The sequence below is a fragment of the Rhineura floridana genome, chromosome 10 (genome assembly GCF_030035675.1).
Source record: "Rhineura floridana isolate rRhiFlo1 chromosome 10, rRhiFlo1.hap2, whole genome shotgun sequence".
Taxonomy (NCBI): Eukaryota; Metazoa; Chordata; class Lepidosauria; order Squamata; family Rhineuridae; genus Rhineura; species Rhineura floridana.
In genome coordinates, this window is record NC_084489.1 from 71,225,536 (window position 1) to 71,237,619 (window position 12,084).

The following is a 12,084-nucleotide window of genomic DNA, read 5'->3' on the forward strand; positions in this document are numbered from 1 at the left end:
TACCAGCTGGAGTTTCCGGACCGTCTTCAAGGGTAACCCCACGTAGAGCACATTACAGTAGTCTAATCGAGAGGAGATCAGGGCATGTATCACTCGTGGGAGCAGATGTATGGGAAGATAGGGTCGCAGCCTCTGTACTAGATGAAGTTGGTACCAAGCTGCCCGGCTCACTGCAGAAACCTGAGCCTCCATAGACAGCTGGGAGTCCAAAATGACCCCGAGACTGCGGACCTGGTCCTTCAGGGGCAAACTCACCCCATTAAGTATCAGGTCAAAATCACCCAACCTTCCCTTGTCCCCCACTAGTAATACCTCAGTCTTATCGGGGTTCAGCTTCAGCCTGTTCTCTCCCATCCATCCACTTACAGACTCCAGGCACTTGGACAAGGTATCCACAGCCAACTCTGGTGAAGATTTAAATGAGAGATAGAGCTGCGTGTCATCCGCATATTAGTGACACTGCAGCCCAAAACTCCTGATGATGGCTCCCAGCGGTTTCATATAAATGTTAAATAGCATGGGAGAGAGGATAGAACCCTGTGGCACACCACAGTTGAGGGGCCAAGGGTCTGAAACCTCATCCCCCAACACTACCCGTTGATATCTACCGGAGAGATAGGAACGGAACCACTGTAAAACAGTGCCTCCAATTCCCAGTCCCTCCAGGCAACTCAACAGATGTCAGTTAAAACTGATATTCTTGCCCTCCCTCCCCATGGCTGCCCTTAGGAAAATATACAATTAAATTCTCAATATCAAAACATTATGCTCAGTGTTGTATCTCATACGGGAAAGAAACAGCCATTGAAAATGGGAATTATACTCCTGTCTGGATTTTTCCTGCTGCCTTCTTGTTTTCTGAACAGATGCCATCTCTGGAATAAACATAGATAATCCCCCACACATTGACATAATGTGTTACAGTGTTGTGAGATTAGCCCTGCCTCCACCACCAGCACGTACAGCAGCCATGTCCCCCGACATCCATTTTTTTTTGGAAGGGACACTATGTGCATACTGATGTACATGTCTAGAACTCCTGCATGCAAATGGGACCCTGATTGGGCCATAGTTCTCCATGTGGAGGAGCTCAATGTATATACATCAGGCATAGCCAGCCTGAGGGTCTCCAGCAGAAAGTACCTTAGATAGCTCCTTGAAAGTTCAGACTAAAACCCGGACTGGAGTATTGATATCAGACCCACTAGTCTCTACTGGGAGATGGTTCCTCAGGAGCAGGGTAGAAGACTTCCAAATCATGCAGGGAGCAGACATGCTGACAGCAGGTGTCCCACTTCAAACTGCCAGCCCCATCATGTTGATGGCAGCAGGGGCAGATTGTTGGAGATGTAACTTCGAGAGCTGGGCCAACGTGCACAGGCCTGCTTTCCTGGTCCACACCATTGGCTGAAGACAGCTAGAATGTAGGAGTGTGAATGGCGCTGTCCATTACATTTGTCTCCATTTCTCATTTTCCCAATCTTAAATTTCCCTCTTCATTTCTGTGATTTATTTTTTTCAAATCTTCACAAAAATTTGTCCGCATTTTTTAGTGTGACTTTCTCCTATTAAACATATTTTTGTATGCAATTTTGGTTAATGTACACATGTGTACAAGCAATTTCCCCTCGTATAATGTATTTTTGTCTATTGCTTTCACTAATATGCACATTCTGATGCACACTTTCACCTCATATAAGGATTTCTGCAAACATTGTTTTGTTGGAGAACTGCCTTGCAAAATTTGGGGAAGTGTGAATGTTGAGGATAGCTGTGTTTCGTGTTGCGTATTGGTTCAAGAAGTAGGCATGCGGCAGCTCCTCTTTAAAAGGCAAGGAAAACTGAATTTCTTCCCTATCCCTATAAAGTGCAATCTGTTCCAGCAGCAAAACAAACCTTCTCCTGTTGATTTGAATGGAGAGAGGTGGCATGAAACATCCCATCGCTTCTGAAGTTTAGCTTTTACCATTAGGCAGCCGTTAAGTGGTCATATTAAGGATATGAGACTAGATATTTAAATTTAGCTGGGACTAAATGGTTACTCTAAAAGCTTGCATTAAACAATAGGCTATCAGACCTACAACATCCAGCTCACAATTAGTCCAATGAGGGTAAGAACTACTGCAAGAGTCTTTATATTTGCCTTTTTAAAAAAACTGATTACCCAAGTGAATTGATGCGAGTCTGCATTTGAATTGAACTCTAGAGGAATCAGATTACCACTCCTTGCATTTAAAATACTGAAGAAGATTATGAGGTTGAAATGTGTTTGCCTAATAGACTTTCTGCATCTACTGCTTCCACTTAAGGCCGCTCTGTGGCTTCATTAAGACTCGTAAGATGACCCATTAACGCTACGTTCAAAAGAAAAACTTGTTTGAAATGTTGAGCTCTTGAACAGAGAGTCTCAATTCAAGCTGCAGTTTCCATTGGTTTGCTTGATGTATACATCTTTTATTTATTTATTTAAAATATTTCTATCCCGCCCTTCTACCCTACAATAGGGCACTCAGGGCGGCTACAATAAAATTGCACACATATATAATAAAATACACAATAAAAACACAAAACATTACAGTAAATTAAAATGCATAAAATACATTCACACTGCAAAAAAATGTTTGTATATATTTGATATTGACATACTCTGATTTTTCACCTTTTCTCAAACACACTTTCTCGTTATTTCTGCTTATGGATATTTCCTTTCCCAGTTTGTCTTACTCTGGTACCCTTCATAGAATAACACAAGGGTGGGGATCCTTTGTCAGTCCAAGTGTCGCATTTCCTTCGGAGCAACATTATGGAAGTCACCTGACAGCGGTGGGCAGGGCCAGAGGCAAAAGTAGCCAAACCAAAGAATGTCAATTTTGTTTTTGCACAGTAGTGAAAACCCTATCCATAGGGTAGCCATAAGTCAGGATCGACTTGAAGGCAGTCCACTTCCATTAGCTTCTACACATACACACCCCTCTCTGGAGACATTTGAAAGGAATTGTGACTGGGTGTCCATTTTTTCATTCAGATGGTTTGTACGTGGAAGCCTTTCTACTGTGTACATTTGGAGTGAGGAAAAGTGGTTCAAGAACTAAAACAAAACCGAGGAGTGAATATAGCTCTTCAAATGCATTTACACAAGTTACTAGCCTAGCAAAATTCTTACTAGCTTGCCCACTTGCCAGTAAATACATGGATTAAAAAGCAAATTAAAATTAAAAACTGCTGCTTGTGATCTACACCCTGTATCAGAATTCTTATGAAAAGAAGAATGACAATACAGAGAATCAGACATCACAGTGTACAGGGAGAGAGGTTTTGTTAAGATGTATTTCAGAAAGACTGTTGGTTTGTTGTAATGATCCTAAGAATTATACAGCCACAAGAGTGGCTGTATACTATAGCCAGCGTGGATTTTTCACATTCCGCAATGTTAAATTGAAAATACCCCCTCTGATGCTTCCCATAAGCTCATTTCAAAACAAAACCTTACAAAATGTATAGTTGTGAACTCAGAAACGCTTGCTTAACAACCCTCTCAATTTTCATGGTGATACACAAAACAGTCAGGGAGAATAGAGTGCAAAGTGTAAAAACAGAGAAAAAATCCAGAGCCCTCTTGGACTTTTTTCTGTCAGAGTTCTCATAATCTGTTGAAATTCATTAAAAATCAGCCATGTTCACAGAATACCTGTAATCGTATTACTGACCTTGCCCCATACTCTGACCTTCATCTTCTGTACTTTAAAAGTTAAAAAAAATGCCTAGCTGATTTTTAATTAATTTAAGAAATTTTGCATTGAACTGAAAGATAGTGTTGGGCATGCTCAGTAAGAACTAACTGTCAGTGTTCTATAAGCCAGACTCACAGCTGCTCGGCTAGGCTAATCAGGGGGCCACACCCACACCAGACTTTGATTTCACTTGAGACAGTCATGGCTTCCCCCAAAGAATCTTGGGAAGTGTAGTTTGTAAAGGGTGCTGAGAGGAGACTCCTATTCCCCTGACAGAGCTCCAGTGGACAGAATGGTTTAACAGTCAGCCACTCCGATTGAAGCTATCTGAAGGGAACTGGGCATCTCCTAGCAACTCTCAGCACCTTTCACTAACTACACATCCCAGGACTCTTTGAGAGAAGCCATGACTGTCCAAAGTGAAATAAAGGTCTGGTGTGGATGTGACCAGGGACAGTTTTGGTTTAAATTTGGGTTGGAGGCTACATGTGCCTGCTGTAGAATAAAAAAGTGGGGGAAACCCTGAAAAGCAATGATACTGTTCACAAAGTTTTCCTTTTGGAAAGGAAAGGGGCTTCCCCTCTGCCCAGTGCCCACCCACCCAATCTCCTCCCCTCCACCACCTCCTCCCCTCCCTGCCACTCCCACGGTCAGTGTTGGACTACAATCTGGGAGACCAGAGTTCGAATCCCCACACAGCCATGAGGCTTACTGGGTGACTTTGGGCCAGTCACAGCCTCTCAGCCTCAGAGGAAAGCAATAGTAAAACTACCTCTGAATACCGTTTACCATGAAAATCCATAGGGTCACCATAAGTCGGGATCAATTTGAAGGCAGTCCATTTCCATTTTCAAACATGATTGCACAGAAATAAATCCCATTGAACTCAAAATGTATGCAACTGGTCAAACCCACCCTCCCTTCTCCTCCATCCTATCCCTTCCCTCTTGCCCCTCCCCTCCCCCTTCTTTTGCCCCTCACTCCCCATCCCCTTCCAATCCTCTCCTTCCCCTCCCCCTCCCCCTCCTCCCCCTCCTCCCTCTCCCCCTCCTCCCTCTCCCCCTCCTCCCTCTCCCCCTCCTCCTCCCCATGGTCAGTTTTACCCATCTTAAGCATGATTTCATGGGAGTAAATACCATTGAACTCTATAAGCATGTAAATGATCAAACTTGCCCTCCCCTCTTTCTAGATTAGATTCTCTGTAGAAACATTAGTAACACAGGAAAGAAGCAAAGTAAGAAGAACACTGTTCGGTATTACAAAAATACCAGAGAGAAATAGGAACTAATTTGGTTAGTCCTATTTCTTAGCAGAGATATAAAAATACAAGTAGCAGAATGAGAATGTAAACCAGGCCCACCTTTCTCTATGTCAATAACAACAGACACAACCTTCTTAGGTAAAAGATAAAACATTTACTCATGAATTCTTCATATGTTCAGAAACATAGGCTCTAGCTTAGATGAAAGAAAAATAGTCTCAGTCCATCTTAGTCTTTAGTATTGATGGTCTCAGCAGAGAGAGCATCTGCCATGCAGCCTCTCCCAATGGTGGATAGATCAGCAATGGAGACTATTCAAAAATCAACCAGGACAAAGGAGGAGGAAGTCAGGTAAGTAACCCCACCCATTAGGAAGTTACATCATGGTAAAACAGGTACATGGGATATTCCCCAAATATCCCTTAAAGGGAACATGCAACATTTGCCTATTCCAACAAACACCAACAAATATACAAAAATATAATTCTCCATCTTTGGAGATGGCAGGTGTTGCCACCACTCACCATATGCTCAGAGGCACATGTTACCAAATTCTTCCAAGCTACACAGAAAGTGGATTGGACTGTGAAAGACCAACCCAAATGGTGTTTGCATTTTGACAAATTTGTAGGGCAGTACAATATCTCAGAGAGGAGGTCAGGTCCCCTGTCCCTCTGGTGCATTCACTACAGCGGCCCAATTTCCCTGCTTTTTAAAGTTTGATAGAAATATCTGTGGGCTATAGGTCCATTCTTAAACCAAAAGGTTTTTTGCCTGTTAGTAAATTATTGTGTAATATGCCCCTGTGTTTTACTGTTTCTATTTAATTTCACTAAGATTTCATACTTCTAGTCAGTGTTTCAGTGGCTTCCAACCTGAATTTGTGTTCTTGGTTTATTGATTGAATTTTACGAGTTCATTCGTGTTCATTGGGTGTCAAAAAACTAGGAATGTGTTCATTTGGACACACAACTATTCCTTAAATAATGTCTTGCCTCCCTCTCCTCCATTAAGGCAAGCAAGTTGCATTGTCAGAATTCAAGGACACATTCCAGCCAGGCAAAAACATTTGGGCTGTGACACAAGGCCAGGGAGGGAGGGGTGTGGTCTGGAGAAAGAGATGAGGCCAAGAGAGTGTTCCGAGGGCCAGAAAGAGTGGTCTGGGGGGCACATTTTGTTCCTGTGCCTACGATTGTCCACCCCTAGGATACAACTTTTGCTGCAAGGGAGCTCAAGGCCAGTCAAATAGATTTTGCTGCTTTGGGAAAGACAGCATCAGAGAGGGGGGTGTTCAACTAAGTCCATTATGGCTATAGGTAGGGCTGATTGTAGCTGCCCCTTAAAAAAGAAAAGGGGAAAATGAGAGAAAATCAAAAATTCAACCCCCCACCCTGGGAGGAAAAACAAATACTGGGGCAATTCTGAGAGGCTATTCAAGAGGCTAATCAGAGGCTATCCATCATTAATCCCCCAGCCTGGACCAACATGAAGCAATACAGTGTCCTTAACCTGCAAAGGAGAAGTGTTTGATTTAAAGGCACAGGAGCCCTTAACAATCTCAACAGAGCTTATACAGGTCTACACTGGACAGGCTGATAGTGTTGCCATTACTGTGCTCTCTCTCTCTCTCTTACACACACAAACACATACACAGCCGCAAATAAAGTCTCAGAAAGCATGGCAGGATTACTCAGGTTACTTCCAGATGACCCATTTATTCAGAGCTTGGAAAAGTTACTTTTTTGAACTACAGCTCCCACCAGCCCAATCCAGTGACCATGCTGGCTGGGGCTGATGGGAGCTGTAGTTTAAAAAGTAATTTTTCCATGCTCTGCATTTATTGTGCATTCATTCTGATGTGTCTGGACAAAGTTTGTGGTGCCATTTTACAATATCAGATGTTTATCAAGCATTCTTTCTTTCTTTTTTTACAGGGAGGTTATGCAGTCCTGCATCACACAATTGTTATCTTACACTTTCCTGTTCATTTCCCCTTACCTATATATATGTTGTAAGTGGGTTTGTTGCACAAGAGTGCTAAAAGCACTTTAATTGCACAACCCGACTTTGCCCATTTACAGTTAAATCCCACCTGTAAAATAGTGACAGTATGGAAGCGGCCTCAGAAAACATTAGAATGCAGCAGACTAACAAGGATGTTGTGCAGATGCTCCATAAGAAGTGAGTGAACCAAAGATGGCAGTGCCAAATAAGAGGTCCAGTGTAAATGCAACAACTTGGTAAATCGAAGGTGGTGGTGGTAGTAGTAGCAGTAGTCATAGCCAAAGCTCACAGGATCAGAACATGAATGATCATTCATGCCCATATTTGCCCTTCATGCAAATAAATCAGTGTTGTGTACTCATCTTAGGCACACCAGCTTTGGATAAAAAATAAATGATCTGTATGTGTATTTTGGCATGCTGTGATGATCCTGGCTACCTGAATCATCATACTGCTTTGAAAATCAAGCTGGCACAGACCCACAGGCAGTTAGGCAAGAGATTGCAGATATGCTTGTAAAAGTTTGGGTGTCAACAAAAGTGGTGGAGATTGAAAAGATTTATGCAACCTGCTACTCCAGCTTTTTTGGGATTTAACATTGGATTCCCAGAGAACATGCTGCACACCTGTGGAAGAGATGGCCTAATTCTACTTCCACATTATACCCCTGAGATTAATATGTCTCAGTAGTGAGCCACATGGCCTGGATATCTTGGACCACTTGATGGAACTGGCTACTATAGTACTGTCATGTTTGGGAGAGCTGATTTAAGAGTTATTTAGAATATTTGTCTAAAGGTTATTAAGTAGCAGCCCAAATATGCCAGCCTTTCAGTCACCCCATTAACATATGGAAACAAGTCTGACATTGAAACAATGTTAGGGTATTATCATCCCAGGATGAATTCAAATTCTAAAACAGCTATAAATCAGAATGATTTCACAAGGGTATGTTCAGCTGTCAGTTGGCCATCCAATCGCAAAAGGCACACAATTTCCCCATACTTCTAGTAAATTGGCCAAGGACAGGGATGGAGAAGTAGAGCCCCACCAGATGTTATTGGACTCCAACTCCCATCAGTCCCAGCCAGCATGACCAGTGATCATGGATAATGGGAGTTGTACTTCAGCAACATTTGGAGGGCCAGAAGTTTCCCATCCTTGACCAAGGAGGTCTCAGAGAGAGGCAAGGTAGATTGAAAAAGGATGGGCCTTGGGAAGCTGAATCAAGAACCTCAAAAAGACAAAAGGCAAAGAGAAATTATGTTGGGGATTTTTTGGGAAGTAAAAGAGGAATGAGAACAGAAGAAGCCCAAAGTCCTATCTACTCTAGCATCCTGTTTCCCACAGTAGCCAAATGCCTCTGGAAAGCCCACAAGTGGGACACTGAGGACAAAGACTCCTCCTGTTGTTTCCCCACCATGAGGATGGGAAGGATTAGGGGTCTGGAAACCAAGCCCTATGAGGAGAGGCTGAAAGAATTGGACATGTTTAGCCTTGAGAAGAGATGACTGAGAGGAGATATGATAGCACTCTTCAAGTACTTGAAAGGTTGCCAAACAGAGGAGGGCCAAGACATCTTCTCAATCGTTCCAGAGTGCAGGACACAGAATAATGGGTTCAAGTTACAGGAAGCCAGACTTCGGCTGAACATCAGGAAAAACTTCCTAACTGTTAGAGTGGTATGACAATGGAACCAATTACCTAGGGAGGTGGTGGGTTGGCTCTCCAACAACAGAGGCCTTCAAGGGGCAGCTGGACAGCCACCTGTCGGTATGCTTTCAGTTGGATTCCTGCATTGGGTTGGACTCGATGGCCTTATAGGCCCCTTCCAACTCTAATATTCTGTGATTCTATGATGCGAGGAAGGGCATCTCCAATGTAGGTTAATGTCAGCTTGTATGAAGTAAAAGGCATGCTTGTTTATCGAAAATTCACATTGCCTGAAGATTTTGGGAAGCCCTTGAGTCATTGCCATTAAAAAAAGGTTGTATTCCATGCAAATCATAAATAAAACCCAGAATTTTCCTCCAACTGTTTCGTGGCTTGTGACTTCCAATGAGCTTATTGCTGATGTTTCTATGTGGCCTCATCTAACATGCCTGCATTATGAAGGCAATAATTCAAACTCAGCATAAGAGAAGAAAATAAATGGAAGGTTTTGGTTTTTGCTGGATGGAATCATTACACCATGAATAGTGAAAATTCCTACAGACTTCAGCATGGCCTCATCAAAGACATGTCGCTTGATTTTTTCTATGTAGAATTTTGTTCTTGTTCTTTTTTTAAAAAAAACATGTTTTAATAGATATCTTTCTCTCTAATCATTTACCACTTCTCTTCATTATTTATCCTTCCAAAGTGGCATTGACCTAAAATCTGAGGACTGCAGAATGTTACTTTTGTTATAGCATTAATATTAATGTTTGTTTGCTCAGCTCCCACATGGTTGGGTTTCCACTGGTAGCGCTAATTGCAAGATTTGAAACTAATTAGCCTTCCTTTTAACTCCCAAATCTTTGAATCCCTGCAGTAGATTTAGAATGCTTTTTTTTTACTGTTTTTATTTTTAAAAAACCAAATAATTGGAACTCAGAAGGTGGGATTACAGTATTAGCAACCTTTATCATTTAACAGTGCTCTCAACTTCAAATCCAAAATACGTATGGATGGATATTGTGGTCAAAGGAGGTCATAGTACAGAAACTCCCACCCAGCTCATACTATTTCCACTATGGCTGGGCAAGCCAATTTGGTGTCCTCCAGATGTTGTTGGGCTGTAACTCCCATCAGTTCCAGCCAGCAGAGAGGCCCATTTAGTCCCTCTCTGATGTCCTTTTGCTAAAAGGTAGAGACCTTTTTATTTAGATAGGCCAGTGTGGTGTAGTGGTTAAGGTGCTGGACTACGTTCTGGGAGACCAGGGTTCGAATCCCCACACAGCCATGACCTTGGGTGACCTTGGGCCAGTCACTGCCTCTCAGCCTCAGAGGAAAGCAATGGTAAACCCCCTCTGAATACCACTTACTTAAAAACCCTATTCATAGGGCCGCCATAAGTCAGGATCGACTTGAAGGCAGTCCATTTCCATTTTTGGTCTATCCAGCTAGTTCTTTGAATTGTCACTGTGGGTGCCCCCGTGGTCAGTATTTTGCAGGCGGGGTTCAAGTGCATACTGGAACTTTAGATTTGCGCAATTAAAGCAGATTAAAAGGGGTCTGTGGCCCTAGTGCAACAAACCCACCTTTTAAAAGCAATCCAACTTTTTGCAGTTACAAAAGCAATGGGGATACGCATTGAGAAGTGTGGGAAACACCAATGACTAATGGGGAGATGTACAAACACCCTGCAAGCAAATCAAGATGAATGCAGGATGATTGCTCATTGTCGTCTAACCACCTATAAACAAATCAGAATGAATACTCAATAAAGATGAGAGCCAGGGTGGTGTAGTGTTTAGAGTGTTAGACTGGGAGCTGGGAGACCAGGGTTCAAATCTCCACTCAGCCCTGAAGCTCGCCTGGTGACCTTGGGCCATTCACTTGTCTCTCAGCCTAACCTACCTCACAAGGTTGTTGTGAGGATAAAATTGGGAAGGGGCGAACCATGTTTGTATGCCCCCTTGAGCTTCTTGAAGGAAAGGTGGGATATCAATTTAATAATAAATAAATACCTGAACCACTGCATAAGCTAGTGCAAGCAAATCAGAATAAATGCTCAGTTAATAGGTTGCCCGGAGGAACCCTATTTTTTTTCCATTGTGCTGGATTGTTATTGCCTAATGCTTGTTTATTGTTTTATTGATCAATTTTAATCTGTACTGATTTTGGATGGCAACATATTCTTATTATGATTGTTTATGTTCTATTTATTTTATCGTTATTATCTGTCCTAGGCACATTCTTGAGAAAATGTGCTCTATACATTTATTAAATATTCAGGGGGGCAAATAATTTTGATCTGGTATAAGGCAGCACCCCATGTTCTCTAAAATGATGTCGGGGTTTAAAAAAACCCCAAAGTCATGTATGTAGGCATGGGTGAATAAATCATTTTCTATTTCTCTCAGTTTCTCCTTTTTCCAATCTTAAGTTCAGTTATCCACATTTCCACAGCAGTTTGCAAATTCTTTTTTAAAAAAGTCCTTGTGAAAATTCAACAGGATTTTTCTGAGAATTTTTCTTACCATACACAGTTTTGCCCAATAAAAACATTTTAAGAAATATTAAAGGAAGCAAAATTGCATATAAAAGAAATTTTCCTGAATATAATGCATTTTAATATCCTTTTCATGAATATATGCATGTATACGCACATTTTACCCTTGTATATGCATTTTTGTACACATTACTTAGCTAGAGAACTGCCCTGCAAAATTTGGATAAGTGCAAATGGCAAAGAATAGCAGTATTTCAGTTATTGTTTTGTGAAATGCAGGTTTGGTAAGTTCACCTTTAAATGTGAAATGAATCAGATTTCTTCCCCATCCTTAACATCTTTGCTAAAGTCATGAGAGAATGACTACACAGAGGAACAGTTGGTGGCTCCTTGTCAGTGGGGCAGTGGAATCCACTGTGAGTTTTAGTCTGAACTTTTAAGGAGCTGTCCAAGGTGCTGAAGCTAAAACCTGGCGTGGATTCCACTGCCCCACTGACATGGTGTCATCTCCTGCCACTGCACAGGAATGTCATCTAAGAAATCTTCTCGCCAAGGTAGATACTTAACTCCCTCAAAACCAGTGGAACTTATGCACACTCTTAAAGATGCGCCATCTCCAGAGCACATGGCAGGAATGCTAAAATGCCTTCTGAAGTATAAAAACTCTAGATAACATGTAAATTGATATAATACAGCACCAGGTGAATGTAAAACCTAGAATTATGCAGCTATTATGAAACTTTCATCCATACCTACAGAGTGCAAAGGAAAACTTCATTCAATTTTCTCCCCTGGTTGAGATTTGAAGATTCTTCCTTGAAATGAAGACGTTAATATTTTGATAGCAAAAGGTCATTTTTCAGCAGCGTTTGCAGATCACCAGTAAACGATAATGCTTCCCTGGTGAACTTACTTCCTATTATGTACCTTCC